General features: G+C 41.5%; 1 protein-coding gene across 3 annotated transcripts in view; it reads right to left on the bottom strand.

The window, feature by feature from the left end:
* Window positions 1–15,808, bottom strand: part of LOC119495195 (homeobox protein Meis1) — a 234,174-nt gene that overhangs the window by 164,288 nt on the left and 54,078 nt on the right. For 2 of the 3 annotated variants that reach the window (XM_037781444.1, XM_037781443.1), the window contains exon 4: window positions 6,364–6,468. The exons of the other annotated variant lie outside the window; for it this stretch is intronic. The gene's annotated coding sequence lies outside the window, so the exon portion shown is untranslated. The remainder of the gene's footprint in view (window positions 1–6,363; window positions 6,469–15,808) is intronic. 3 annotated transcript variants of the gene reach the window in all.

The following is a 15,808-nucleotide window of genomic DNA, read 5'->3' on the forward strand; positions in this document are numbered from 1 at the left end:
GGTACTCTCTGCCCGCACTTTGCCACTAAAAGTTAAACTTTTCCCAACTTTTAGTTTGGCCGCACTTCACTGCGAGTCAAACGGCCGCAGCTTGCTGAGCTAGGGAGCGGCCGCCACAGCTTCCATAGACATTTCATGGCCTTACTTCGCCGCTGCTCTGGTTTTAATTCGGCGTAAAGGTAGCACTTCTCTCATCATTGCCATAGAACTTAATCAGCACTTGCGTTTTCCCTCAAAATGGCAATACATATGAGTGGTATATAAACATCTAGGACAGTGAGTTGAAAGTTGGGATTTACATTTGAAATATGTAATTCCAGAGATGTTTTTTGTAAAGACAAAATAATGAATGGATTGTTGACTGGATACTAACACTAACAAAGTTTTCTGTTGTCTGTTAGGTTAATGTACTGCACACAAAAGTCCCAGTACATTATTGTTTTCAATAGTATAAGGACTGGAGTGTCCTTAAACTGGAAAGTTTGCAGAAGATAGTCAGTTGAACTATGGACAGGGACCCAAAATGGATGGTTGGCATTAAAAAAAACTAGTGTTCAATAAGGCATGAGTTCCACAGTGATGCTGCATCGACTCAGTTGAGCTGAAAAAGTTTCAGAGAGTCTGTCTTTGTAAGGGATTTGTGCAGCATGTACAGTATTTCCAGACTTCCCGGCAGTTGATATTAACTATTAAGCATGACGAGTATCGAGGCCACAAGTTGCAGAGGATATTGCAGCACGTCATACAGTACATGTCTGTTTTTCTATTCCCTGGATTTTTTTTGCAGAGTGGATCGCACAAGCTTTTCCCCCTCAGCACCCCATTTGTCTGCACTGCGGTGTGTAATTGTAAATAAAGAAGAAGCCACTCATGAATGCTCCCTCTGCATAGATGATGTCCTAATTGAGAGATGCAGTGAAATGGTTATAGGGTGTTTTCATTTCATGGTTCACTCCACACTCAACATGCGCTTGCACACATTCACAGTTCACACACACACACACACACACACACACACACATCAACCCTGTGGTTTGCATCATGAATAAATTGAATATCCTCTTACTAAGCTACTAAATACATCTGCAGTGTCACGCTACAGTGGCTTGGGTGATGCCTGTTCTATACAGATCGTTGCTTTCCACCAACACATACAGTAAGAATATCAACATTTAGGTCATGTGATGTTGCTGCCAACATTCACAGGCTTTACGGATTGAAGGCCCGTGTTTTTTTAAGTAAATCTGCATGTGCAGCAAGGCGGCACAGTCGTCAGAAAAAAGGTTGGCATTGTATGTTTCTGCAAACTACGGATACGTTGAATGTCTACGTTTTGGCATTCGGTCAGAGCAAGTGACGTAGTCTATCGAGCGACTGTTAATGAAAGTTACGTGGTATAATAATGAGTATAACAAGTGAGAAAATCCACTAAGGGTGGGCAGGAGTTGTGGTGGATGGGTCATCCAGGAGACCGCTGTTTGTATCCAGTGTGAAGATGAAAGTTCTTTATTATGCTCTTTATTTACACTGTCATTTTATTTTAAATTAAGCAATTCAAGTAAAATACAGACTTTAAATACGTTGCACGAAACACAGACGTGGGGCAGGGGGTAATTTCTAAATCTCATTATTAGTCCTATGCAAATAGGGCTTAATATAATAAAAAAAGTAATGGTAAATGGACTTGCATTTATACAGCGCTTTTCTAGTCTTCCGACCACTCAAAGCGCTTTACACTACATGTCAGCATTCACCCATTCAGACACACGTTCAAACACTGATGGCAGAGGCTGCCATACAAGGTGCTAACTTTGCCCATCAGGATCTAATCTAAATACTCATTCATACACCGATGGCTCAGCCTTCAGAAGCAATTTGGGGTTAAGGGTCTGAGTGAATATATGATTTTGATTTCATAAATATGAACTTTGGATGTGGGAACTGCAGTGACTTGAGCACTTTCCCATCTCAAGTTATAGAGGCATCAATTTTTGTGCATCTTCTGTTGAACTGAATAAGTCTCGAAACACACATTTTTAAATTTCAGTCCATATGAGAAGTCAGTTTAGCACTTTTATTTTGTCACTGACAACACAGCATGAATCAAGCCCTGAAAGTAAAAATGCTTCCATCTGCCATTCTGAGCAAAGTAACTGTGAAACAAAGCCCGATACTTATTAGCAAACACAATAAACCCAAACCAAACTAAACCATGGATGAGGTACAGAAACTATATCTCCTGTATCGCAGCAACAAATGAGCCTTATATGCTGAAATATGCAGCCTTCAATAAACACTACGGTGAAGAATTTGCCTATTTGCGAAGTCCTTCATACACAAAGCCGAAGCACAGGAAGTGTGTTCAAAGCAGCCCGACGTCTCCGGGTCTGCAAACTCGATGCCGATCAGCCGAGCGAAAAAAGACACAAACACGCCATTTTGGAGTTTCTGAATTTCCATGTCTTCCACCCTAAACCTGGGGGTTAAACACCTAAATATTTCATCAGACATCCATTAATTTGGTTGTTATAATGCCTTATGTATAACTCGCCTCACATAACCCCTTCTCCTGTTCCTACCGTACTTTACTGCATTTCCTTGAGTATTCTGACACCACTGGAGGAGAAATGCACTCAAGCAGGAAGAATGGGAGTTCACTGACTATGCAGCTCATCACCGGCCAGGACCTACGAGAGAGTGCTCATTGTTCTCCGTATTAGTGCAATGTTCATTTTGGGTTATTCATTCCTTATGCATCATGACCAGAACAGAAAGAGATAACCTACTAAAACACCAGTAAATGAGCTGCATGGGGCAAAGAAACTTCAGGAGAACTTAGCGCTGTGTGTGCGAGGTTGATTTCATGTGTGTGTATTACAGTAGTCCGTGCAGCACACAGCCAGAGGGCTCAGTGTTTGATCCCAGGCTGTAAAATGGATTATCTGGTGGCAGAAGGGTGAAAGGATAGCAGTGTGTTAGCTTTGAAAAAAGAGACACAAGTGAGTGTGGATGTGTGCGTGCATACGTGTGTGTGTGTGTGTGTGTGTGTGTGTACGTGCATGTGATCTCAGCGGCGGACAGCCCAGGGGACTGGGCGGCCCCTGAGGAAACACGTCTTAAAAAGCTCTCTATGGCTCCAGCTAATGCTCACTTTGTCACCCAAACAGGGCGGGAAAGATAATCAATAGCCTTTGATAGCTACTATTAGGGTTTTAACAAGCTTTTCCTCACGCTGGGCTGCTCTACTGAGGAGAAACGAGGAGGGCCAAACAAGCCTTCATCATCCTGTCCCTTGCAACCTTCCTCTCGCTGCACACCACACGCTCTATTTTTTATCTTCTGTTAGCACAAGGATTCCCAAAGCTATCATATCGGGGAAGCCCAAATAGATCCACACAGAGCAATGGATGCACATTTGATTTGAGTTTGCAGGTTTGGTATATAAAGTATATAAAGCATTACAAGAAAAAAGCCTGTAATCAAACAATGTGTTCTCATACAACAGTCTGTATGATATCTTAAACAAATTTTCCCACGATTGTCCAGCAACACGTGTGAATTTCTGCTCATTACATGCATACAGTCTTTTCAAAATAAACTTCCGTCTTCACAGGAAACAACTTCCTAAAGGGCCAGACACACCAACCCGACATCAAAGAACTATCGGCGACAAAGGCCACCAGTTGCGTCGCCTTTGTCTTGGCCAAAAAGTTGCACTCGAACACAACGCAAAGACTACAGCCAACGGCCAACTACCACATACTTTCTTCACCTGCGTGAGATGAAATAACTCTCCACACCAGCAGGCGGCGGTAGTCTGTATTTGTCATTCAAAAAGGGAAACGGGAAGACCGAGGATGGCGGATATACAAGCCAATACATACATGAAATAAAGCGCCGTAATAAATGTGACCATTTTCACACCACTCTCACTCATCACTTAGCTTCATTCCAGATGGCCATGTCGTTGTGAAAATATCTTCTGTGTTTTTCGTCTTGACTTCATTCGTTGACTTGCTTTTCTCACGCCCTTTTCTCTCCTCGTAAACGGATTTGTTTAAGCTGAATCTGAGTGATTTCTCTCACCAACAAGCTCTGCCGCCGATTCAGCATGTTGAATCGAAAAACCTCCGACACGCGCAGACTAGAGCCGACCGTGCGGGACACACTGAAAAAACTAGGCCAACAAACGCTCACCGACGGCCCCAAACTGTCCGACAGCCGACCGTCAGCTTGGTGTGTCAGGGCCCTTAGATTTAGGCAAGAAAGCTACTTAGTTAGGTTTAGGAAAAGATTGTGGTTTGGCTTAAAATATCTACGGAACTAGCGTGACTTAAGTACATAACTAAGGTGACAAATAAATCAACATTGACTCTGGTCTCCTGGGTGAAAGTCCGCTGTTTTTTGACCCACCCATCCACCCCGACCTCCTCCCTACGCAGCGTTCACCACTATTTATATTTCCTGGTTCACAATTAAGTGAATTACGAATTGATTTTGTGGGATATACACAAATTACAGTGCATTAATTTTCGTAGGTATAGCTACGAACAGTGTATGAGACCAGCCTGGATCAAAACAGCCATCCTGAAACATGTTCTCCTAATTCAAACCTCTGCTTTTAAACTTCTTGATTTTGTTAAGAACATCTTTGACAGCCTTTTCAACGCAGGTGAACTGAATTTTCCATCTTAAAAATAAGATGTACTTTCGTATCCACACACACACACACAGTTACGTACGCACACACACCACACCGCCACCAATTCCAGCCTCCCAATAGTAACTGGTAGGGGAGCACCTATGCTAAACTAAATCTAATTTGCAGCATCTGCGTTTGTCACACCATTAGAATAATTGTTCCCTCCTCAGCTGTTTCCCTGCTGTTTTCTATCAATTTCCGCCCCTCAAAACCAAATGATCTGTTCATTTCAAAGCTCGTGTGGGTTTTTGTTTTTTTTCTGTTAAATCTCAAGCCACTTCTCTCAAAATTAGCCCCTCACTTAGAACACATAATGCTAATGACCATAATTAACCCAAAATGGAACCTAAATAATTACGGACCGCGAGGATTGCTCATTCAAGAGAACGGTAAATTAATCTTCCATTTGAGAGCCTGATCAAGGTGTATTGTGTTTTATCCCTGCTAACACTTAATCTTCATTTACCAACAAGCCGTATCAAGTGCAGCTGAGCGTCGCTGGAGCCGCAGTCACCTTGACACAACACAAACAGGTCGTAACCAAACCCATTATGTGCTGTGGGGAGACTGCATGAATCATGCCTTCTTCTATTTTAACAAATAGCATCAAGAGCCCCCTGAGCAAGGCCAGATATAAAACACTAGGGTGGTAACAGCCAGTGTGTGTGTACCTGTGTGTGTGAGCATTGTGTTGCTAATAAAGGAAATGCATGATCATGGTTTCTTTAAAGAGTAACTTAACACTAAGCTGTAAAGCAGTATATCACTGCCTTCTCTAGTTGAAAGTTTGAAACTTGTTTCACCTCTGACCTCACATCTTTTTTTTCCGTAATTGAGGAAATTGCATCGAATTTTGCGGTTTCCATACTTTTCTAACGCGATACTTCAAAATGCGCATACAAATATGTGAATGGAAACACGGTTATTGTTTCCTTAACAACTGCCATGTTTTTGTTCAAGTGCAAGTCATGAGTTCATCCATTCAGGTGTAGGAAGGGTTATCGTTTATGTCTGACATATGGAGAGAATTGCCAGTCACCAAGTACAATCTGCTTTAAATGACGTCTATCTCAAGCTAAGTTATCCATGCACATGTCACAAGTGAAGCAAAAACTGTTGGGTGCCAGATTTTCATCATTGAAAGTTTCTAATCTTCTATTCTAAAATCTAAAATTGATGCACTTTCTGTTTAATAGGCTAAATAAAAAGCCTCTGATATGGGCTTTAAAATACATTTAATTCATATTGTTGCCAGAACTGTTACTTTTCCATTAAAAATAGGCAGTTACTTCTCTATGCAATCATATTTTATTATTAATGACCTTGGTGAAGGCATGAAGATGGTTTGTGTCATGATGCTACCCCCCCCTCCTGGTATTATCCAGGGAGGAAGGCATGATGGGTAAGGGACGCAGTGGTGGTAACCCAGGTGGGGCTAATCTTCCCTCCCAGCGAGATCCAATAAGAGCCATTAGAGAGGTCTGGTCTGGTTCATTTGAGCGTCACAGTTAACAACCTTACACAGGGTGGGACAGTCGGAGCAACAACAGAGCAACAGGCCGTTTCATTCATCGCAGGAAGGCGGAACTTCTCCTTTAGATTTCTGTGGCATTTCCAAATACTTGTTTCACTAATGTTTACGTGTAATCAGCATGTGTTACCTCAAACAGCAAATCTTGCTGCTGAAACTCACAGCGGTTTTAGACATCATGATGATGATGATGATGCAGTAGTGGAAGACTGGGCCGGAGGAACCTGCTGAAAGGCTGGAGGGAAAACAGAGGCTGAGTAAATGAAATCTCATCCGTCTATCTACGCTCCTGGTTTCCTCTTTATCTCATCCTGCAAAGGAGGGAGGAGAGGGCGGATTTGTTATTTTTATGGGGTTTACAGTAATGCTCAGAGGGTGAAATTATTCCTGGAGCCCCCGAGTTTAATTATTTCCTCTCGTATCAATACAGTCCACCGACGTAATTTCCGTGTTGATCTGATTACAGAAATATTACATTCTGCCAGGGCACGGGCAAATTGACTTTGGTGGCAAGGTCTTGACAAGAACCAGACACGCAGCTTTATGCATCAGTAACGGCGTAACCATATTATCCATGCACTGCTTCCTTCAGTGAAAAGCAAGATGCAGGCTGTTTCCAATGAAGACAAAAGAGGAGAGGAGGGAAATTCAGGATGGGAGAGACGGTGCAGACGTGCAAGTGTACACCTTCTCTGAGGATATGAATGCATGTCAACATCACAAATTACATTACTCACTTATTCCAAAAACAGTATTATACGAGTTATAAACTCGGCCTAATGTGCAGTAGATCTTTTTATTATTATTTTCATCATTAAATCTTGACCAACACATCAATTTGCTGATACACTGGATGGCCAGGCCATTAATTTAGTCAGCAAACAGTTTGATGGAGTATTGACCACAGCAACATAAAAAGTTGCTGTGCTCCTTATTCAACCCATTTTCTCTTTATTTTAATTCCTGCTTTTATCTCTCTTTAATGTATTTGGCTAATGTTTTTTTTTTTTATGCCTTTCAGAAGAAAACTTTTTACAGTTTCACTCAGGGTAACCTGCTCTGGATAAGAACATCATGCGGTGGTTCTTAACCTGGGAGTCAGGACCCCAGCAGGTCTCAAGATAAGTAAGAGGAGTCACAAGAAGAAGAGCCGGATCAACTGACTGGGTTTTTGAGGCAGATACCAATTTCCATATTTGAGAGTTTTAGTCAGTGAGGCTACCTGCTAAATTACCGAAACTTCATCATCAGCATCATCATCGCAGCACGCAGGTTTTGGTTGCTTAGTAACGACAGGCACAACAGGTGCGCAATCTCCCAAGCACATTGGAAAGAAAAAAACGTGGCACGGCTGGCTTTTTCCATGTGTTTTTTAGATGCAGCATGTGTATGGCCCCTAAAAAATAGCATGAGTCACCGGTAGAGTTTGGCCTAGCGCTGCACGTGCATCTTCAACTTTGGGGAAAACGCTGCACTGTCACTTTTTACCCAGCCGTCCAATCACAGTGGAGGAGGGCTGGGACAAATACCACAGACAACCATCACATCATACATGTACAAATACTGAACAACAACAGCAACAAGATGTTTCTTCGCCCACAAAATCTCAACCCTCATAGACCGACGGGTCCTATGTGCTCTACTACTACCTTGTGCCATAATTTTTACTTCTGCAGATATTCCGTATCATAACAACCAGACCAGAAGAACACACCTCCAAATCGCTCTGAAGCTGTTTCCTGTGGAGACGAAGTTTACTCTGAAAAGACAGTATGCATGTAACGAGCGTGTAGCTGGACATTTGTAGGAAAACGTATTCCAAATTAGGAATAACGTTTCATAGGATGTCATACCAACTGTTGTATTATACATTGATAAATTTAGCTCCAACCAGACGAAGAAAAACGCCACAAAATTGATAAAAAAATCCAGACACTCTTCATCAGTAGTGGTTTTATAAAAGTGTTTTAGGGAAGATTATTTCTATAACTTTGGCCAACAACTGGGTAACTCTGTGCATGTCGAAGAAGCTGAAAAATGAATACAAACAAGTCAAACGGAGTGCAGGAATGTGAGTCAGAGATTGTGTAAAAAGAGAAGGAGAGTGAGAGAGAGAGAGCTGAGGGGGAAGGAGAGGGGGAGACGGGGCAAAAGAGTGCAGCCATGTGCTGGGGTGTACACCTGTACCCAGAACAGGTGTTTTCCGCCCCACTTGCAGGCCCCCTGATTAGGAACCGCCACGCTTGCCTTACCCCGTCAAAGGCTAGCTTATCCCCCATCAGTGCAGCTCAGGCTCTGGGTAAAATGATGGTTAATTAGCCAGCAGAAAGCCACGGGCTGGAGGTTGATGGAACCACCCCCTTCCTGACCTTCCACCCTCTGTTATACACACAGATCTGTGTATACTGTACACACAGTTAGGAAGCAGGACTAATTTAACAATGAACGGACAGACAGACGCGGAAAAAGAAGATTATATAATTGATCATGTTGTTTTTTAAACTTTAACTGTTAGGACGCTGGAGAGGTTTCACTCCATTTTGTTACCTTTATATTCAGTAGCCTACTATTGTCACTCTTGAATAACAAACTACTTTCATTCATTATTATAAATAAGACTTCTTTGATTACACAAAGAAAATGACGGCTGCAGTGCGGTTATTATTAGAGTGTAGGGATTATTAGAGCACACTGTACTTTATACTGTATAACATGTCTTTTTTCCCGGCTAATCTGCACATACATAGGGAAGCAATCAAAAGAGAGAGCGAGCGAGAGAGAGAGCGACTATAATTATGCGCAGCTGCGAAAGCGGGGGGCCAAGATAGGGTTGCATTACCCAGCACTAAACACTTTCACCTGCACAGCTACGCTACCCATCGTTAAACACTTTCACCTGGACGGAGCCGCGTTTTCAAGTTTTAATCATATTTCCACCAGGGAGCCGAATTACCGTGTAGAAATGACTCCGTACCAGACTGGTATGGAAGGCTATTTGGGGGTAATGTTGAGAGGCGATTCTCAAAGAGCAACAGACTGAGCTAACCCATTGTTGCTGCTGAGTTACCTTTACTGTCACAAACTCCAAGCCCAGAGCAAAAGGTAAGAGGAAAGAGTCTGGCCATCGGAGGGCTTTATTGTACACTCAGAGGCACAGACCAAATGTGTGCAGCTTTAAAATGCAAACAATCCAACATCCCGCATGGCTCATGATGCAAAAAAAAAGTACAATATTTACTCCCAAGATGAGAGAAAAAAGCAAGTTAATATGCAACACTAAAATGAAAATGAAAAGCAGTGCATTACAGATGGCTAGTGGACAAAATCTGCTCAAGACACGCAATTTGAGAGAAAAGGTAGCGCAGAAGGATACACTATCTAGAGAAGATAATGTTCAGGAGGGAGGGGGAAGTGTCAGACTGTATGGGGGAATTTGGGTTTTGGCATGCATCGCTCTCTGTGGAGCTACTGGTGCTCACACATCAGAGCTCCACTTCCTCCAGGCGCACCATGCAATACACAAGAGGTGATAGAAATACATGTATACAGACCTAAACACACATCCACATGCTTGTATGGAAACAGGGATGCACACATGCACAGATATGCGTACGCGCACGCTCACACACTTACTGTACATACACGTGTTCCCTGCAGCCATAAGCACTGCTCTGCAACCTAATTAAGAGAACAATTAAGTTTGAGGCGATGAGGATTGAAAATGAGGGCTGCTCAGTGTGTGTGTGTGTGTGTGTGTGTAATCATCAAGATCACATAGTCTCTGACTAAAGTATAAAGCCTGTTGCCAGAATGTCAGGTATTCAGAGACGAGGTCTGCCACTGAATTTAATTGAATTGAATTCGGGACCATTCACTCATATCTTGATTTCAGGTGTTTGGAAGTGGGGTTATATGAGGTACTTATCCATATAGGTGTATTACTTACAGTAGATGACGGTCGGTGCGCCCCCAGCATCAAGAAACAGACAGGACTGCAACAAAGCAATACAGTGCTGTGGAGGGGGACGGCAGAAAAATGTATTTTAACCACCTAAAAGAAAGGCCCTGCTAAAAAATCTATATCAGTTTAAGTGTAAGCAATATTTAGAATATTTTCACTGCTTTCTCTTGCCATGAAACAGCCCATTCCTTCTCCTTTCTGATGAGGAACTACACTAAAAGTGAAAATTATCTATACTCCCTCCAAAGCCAGCAGGTTAAAATATGTTTTTCTGCCGTCCCCGTCCACAGCACTGTATTGCTTTACTCCGGTGTCGGTACTCGATACTGGGGGCGTGCCGACCGTCATCCATACTTGCGAAGCTTGAGACCTTAAAAAAAGGGAGGATTTCAAAACCAAAGCGGTGGAGCTTCTGAAGTCTGAAGTCTCTGAAGCTTCTGAATTGAGCTTCAGAGACCTTTTTCCTGCATTCTGGTGACTTTAAAAGATTGACAACAGCATGTTTATGTTGAACTTTTAATTTTACCTTAAACCTTCTCAGGAAAGAATACAGAATAATTTGCCCCTCTTGCATAAACTTGTATGAATCTCTGGCATAAACTAATAATAATCATTTTTTATTAATTTCTTGCCCCTGCTTGAGTATTTCTGTCTCTTAGCTCTCCCCATTTCTCTCTCCTTCTCTCACTCACTGAAGGCCATTACAGGCACAATGCATCAACGCCACCACTGCGCTCTGAAACCTGTTATTTCCAATGGCCTGCGTCGCGCCACGACGGCTTTTCGCGACGTCGAGCAAAGCCCGACTTCGGGCGCTGCACGCTGTCATGTACGCTGAACCTAGCTGTGAAAAAAAGTGTGACATTTTTTTAAATCGGGAGAAATACGGGAGGATTGTGACCCCGGGAGGAAACCGGGAGAGGGCAATGAAAAACGGGAGTCTCTCTGCAAAATCAGGAGGGTTGGCAAGTCATCCGTCATCTACTGTAAGTAATACACCTACTATGGATAAGTACCTCATAAAACCCTACTTCAAAACACACAAACTATCCCTTTAATGCTTTTTACTGGAAAGCACTTTGAATTGCATTATTGTTGAAATATGCTTTACATGTACATATAAACTTGCTTTGCCCCCAGACATCTCAGAAATATGCTCTAATACTTCAGAAGGTTTGTCACATACAGTATATTGACAAACGAGACAATGTCGTGTAACCAAAACTCCACTGGGTCAATTACTCTGTCACCGATTGTAAAAATAAATTAACCATTTTTTTTTATTTAAAAACTAGATAATGCCTTGCACATCATGCTATATAGTCAAACAGCTTCCTAAAACTTTCCGCCTTTGTATTGCTGCTTTATCACCATAACTCCAAGTTCTGCTGGTTTTCATATTGTGTCTTAAACTCAGAGTTTGTGTGGTCATTCCTAGTTTAGGAAACTTTCATGAACCTACCGTAGGGTCCTGTCCAGACAATTCAAACCTTAACCCCATGCTGAAAAGGCGGCGCTTTTTTTTTTAACGTTTGAGCTTACATGATGTTCATCTGACAGAAGTGATATTCCATCTGAGCTTAAACCAAACTGTACGTCTGTGCTGGCAGCATAAACCGGCTTCTGCGGCCAGGACGCCAAGAATCAGGGAAATATTAAACAAAGGAGAGAGAGAGAGAGAGAGAGAGAGAGAGAGAGAGAGAGAGAGAGAGAGCAGACGCTGAAAAATACCTGCTGGCCCAATACTGAGGCTCCATATGCCCAGCTCTACCCTGACTGCTGGCTGGCCAGCCTGTATGCCCACTCTCTCCCAGGCCTCAACACACACACACACCTACACACACACACACACACACACACACACAAACACACACATGCAACACACGCTTCACTGGGGACAAGCCAGCAAGAGTAATCCTGGCCTACTTTTCTGCCCGGAGCGCACTGCAGCACCGTCTACACACTACAGAGGAGGTGCAGGAGGGGTGGATGGAGAATGAGATGAGATGGAGGGGAAGTTAGGAAGAGGGTGGAGGGGTGAAGGAAGATGACTTCTCATATGGACTTAAATTAAAAAATGTGTGTTTCAAGACTAGGTCAGATCATCAGAAGATACACAGAAATTGATGCCTCTATAATTTGATGTTGGGAAGTTCATCCAAAGTTCATATTTATGAGATCAAAATCAACCATATATTCAGTTTTTACCCTGTTAACCCCTATTCTCACGGGACTACCAGGGGACATCATGTGATTTAGAAATTAGCCCCCAAAGTCTGTGTTTTATGCAGCGCATTCAAAGTCTGTATTTTAATCAGATTTACTGACATTTTCCCCGGATATGATGTCAAGGCTCTGGTAACATCCACTTATATTAAAAACATGCAGATACAGAACGGATGTTGTTGCAATGCATAACTGCCTAGCTGGGTTACTGGTTAAAAATAGATTATTCTATTCATTACTTACTTCATTACTTTATCAGAAATATCTCTGTTAAAAAAACGCCACTAATTTTGTTTAAGAATTTATCCTTCAGTTTAGATAGACATGATTATTCTACCAGACATGCTACTGAAGGAAAGTTCACATTACCAAAAAGAAAGGACTAATGCAATCAAACGAACGGTCATGTACCGAACTATGAATGAATGGAATTTGCTACCGAGACATATCGCACAAGAAAACAGTAAAATTCGATTCCAAATTTTCGTAAAACAGCATCTTTTAAGTAGAGACAATGAAAAAATGTAGACATTAGTTTGGCTGAGTTTTGAACAAATGGTGTGTATATACAGTAATATACTGTGAGTTGGATTATGATGACTGCTCTGGTGGATGTGGAGGAGCTGTCTGAGTCAGTGGACCAGATATCCTGGAGTGTAAAGGGCTATTTTTCATGTAGGCTACTTACTTCTTGTAGGATGTATGATGTGATTTGCAATAACTGCGAGACAATGGAGTGTAACGGACTATTTATTTCAGTCTTGTGCTGTTTTATTCTGTAATGATATATTATTCTGTGTATTTATGTCTTGTCCTGTTTATTCTGTCACACTGTAAGTGTGTTTGTGGACCCCAGGAAGAATAGCTGCTGCCATGCTGTAGCTAATGGGGATCTTAATAAACTAAACTAATTATACAATATCATATTTATTTTTAATATTATAAATATTAGGCCTATGTTTATGTAATATTAACAAAGACGTCTTGCTCTGGTGCCCGTGCAAATGGGTCTACATGCTGTTTAGGGAGATGAGCCTCCTGAATTTCGTAGAAAAAAGGTCACATGACCTCTGTGTTTGACAAATTACGGACATGGCAGATATGCACGGGATTAAAATCACAGATGACCTCTGCAATTATTACAATCTACTAGAGGACCACAGGTAATACTAGTCCTGTGCAGATAAGGTTTATAACTGAATTTGTCTGCATGTCTCCTTGCTCAACCCAGTCGCCAGAAAAAATGTTGACATTGTACGTGTCAGCAAACCATGGATACGTTGAATATTTCTGAACCAAAAAGACGTTTCTAAATACATTAGATATCAACCTCGTATCACGTTTGCAGAAACGCACAATGCCATGTGGTTAACGTTGAGCCTCCTGAACATGCACCCAAAATACTGTCAAAACTTTAATTTATAATTACCGAAGCAACCTCCGTAATTCTCGACCGAGAAAGAGGCAGAAAAAAGGAGAATGAAGAAAACAAAAAAAAACCTTGAGGTTAGAAATTGGAAAGAGTGAAGGAAAGGAAAAGGAGGGAATCTCACTTTAGAGGGGGGGGGGGCAATTAAAGAGGATGAGATAATGACTGAAAGTACAAGAAATGGAAGGATGTGAGAGGGAAGGAAATGAAGCTGTATGACACGAGAAGGGAGAAATGAGGAAAAAGAGATAGAAGGAATGAGAGAGAGGGTTGGAGAGGTCCTAATAGAAACCAGTGCAACAGTAGAGTCTCCTGCCAAACGAGAGGAGAGGGGGGGTGTTCGCTGCTCTTCTCCAAATAAGCACATTAGTTAGTGCCACTTCCTCTTGTTGGGAGTTCCTGCTGCATATTCTTAGCAGCCCCAAACCGCACCGGGGAATATTTCTACTCTGCTCCGATGGACTAGATGAAAAATGATACCTGGAATATGTAAATAAATGATTGCATCACACACAACCGCCATGAATGCCTTTTACTTATTGGCTCACAACACGTATTAAGACAAAAAAAATAATAATAAAAGGGTCATGTTTATTTATACGCATGCAGGATATACTGTATGTTTGTAAATAAACTATATATTCAGGCACTGAGGTGATTCATGTGCGGCGCAGCCCTTCAGGGGGTACACGTGCCGTCGCTGTTTGCTTTCACTCAGGGTGTAATTACTGTGTGTATTCAGAATAATTTTATGAATCATGTTCCGATGCATCTGTGGTTTAGTAGTTCCCTGAATCCAAATTAGTTGCCATGGCAAGTAGCAGGTTATTACGCGCAATGAAAGAAACATGTTTTATGTAGTAAATGCACTGGGATTTGTCTTGAAACATCGTCCTTATTAAGCTGGTAGTACCCGGTAGATCAAGGACAAATGGGCAGAGGTACAGTAAATTACATCACTGAAATGTCACGCATCTATTCCGGAGGAAGAAAATCATTCATGAAATTAAAATAAAATTAATTAAGTAAAGAAACTAATTGGTGACAATAAAAAAAGTCATAAAGCAATGCAGCTATTTACACCCCCCACCACACCAAATTGCACAAGACTTGCATTGTTAATTATAACGATTATTCCCTGCTTTATACAAAGAAAGTCGTGGAATATTTTGAATGCTGAGATATTTCATATCCAAACTGTGAAACATCAGTCATCACTGACACCGCACTCTTAAACTAGACAAGAGGGGCCTGATTATATTTTGTTGCTGAACACAAACATAAAAAAGGTTTAATTGTGACTTGCATACTTTTTATTTTATCTAACTTCATTCTTCTTCAAAAGACGCATCTCTCACCTTGCAACAGATGCTCCCACATACAGTAGTTACTGTACACAGGGGGCGGACAAAAGCACTGGAATATCATAAACTCCAATACAACACAATGGAGCTGCAATGATTTATCGATTAGATCAACTATTAAATTAATCCGCAACTATTTTGCTAATCGATTTGAGTCATTTTTAAAGAAAAATAAGTCAAAATTCTCTGATTGCAGCTTCTTAAATGTGAATATTTTATAGTTTATTTTCTCCTCCATGACAGTACACTGAATTTCTTTGAGTTGTGGACAAAACAAGACATTTGAGGACGTCATCTTGGGCTTTGGGAAACGACATTTTTCACCATTTTCTTACATCCTGGCCTACACGTCATATTCTACAGACTAAAGAAAACATCTTTGTTTGGCACAGATCCCTACAAACATCACACCATAATCATTTTAATATGATTTTCAATGAAAATGAGAATAATGATGTGTGATTATCATTCCCTCTGATATCGCAAATCATATTGCAATTGCAATATCAGTCAAAATAATTGCAATTCGATATTTTTTCAGCTGTAGTTAAGGTTGGGGGAAGGCTGTGGTTATGGCAAATAAACTATGGTTTGA

This window comes from Sebastes umbrosus, chromosome 10, assembly GCF_015220745.1.
Source record: "Sebastes umbrosus isolate fSebUmb1 chromosome 10, fSebUmb1.pri, whole genome shotgun sequence".
NCBI lineage: Eukaryota > Metazoa > Chordata > Actinopteri > Perciformes > Sebastidae > Sebastes > Sebastes umbrosus.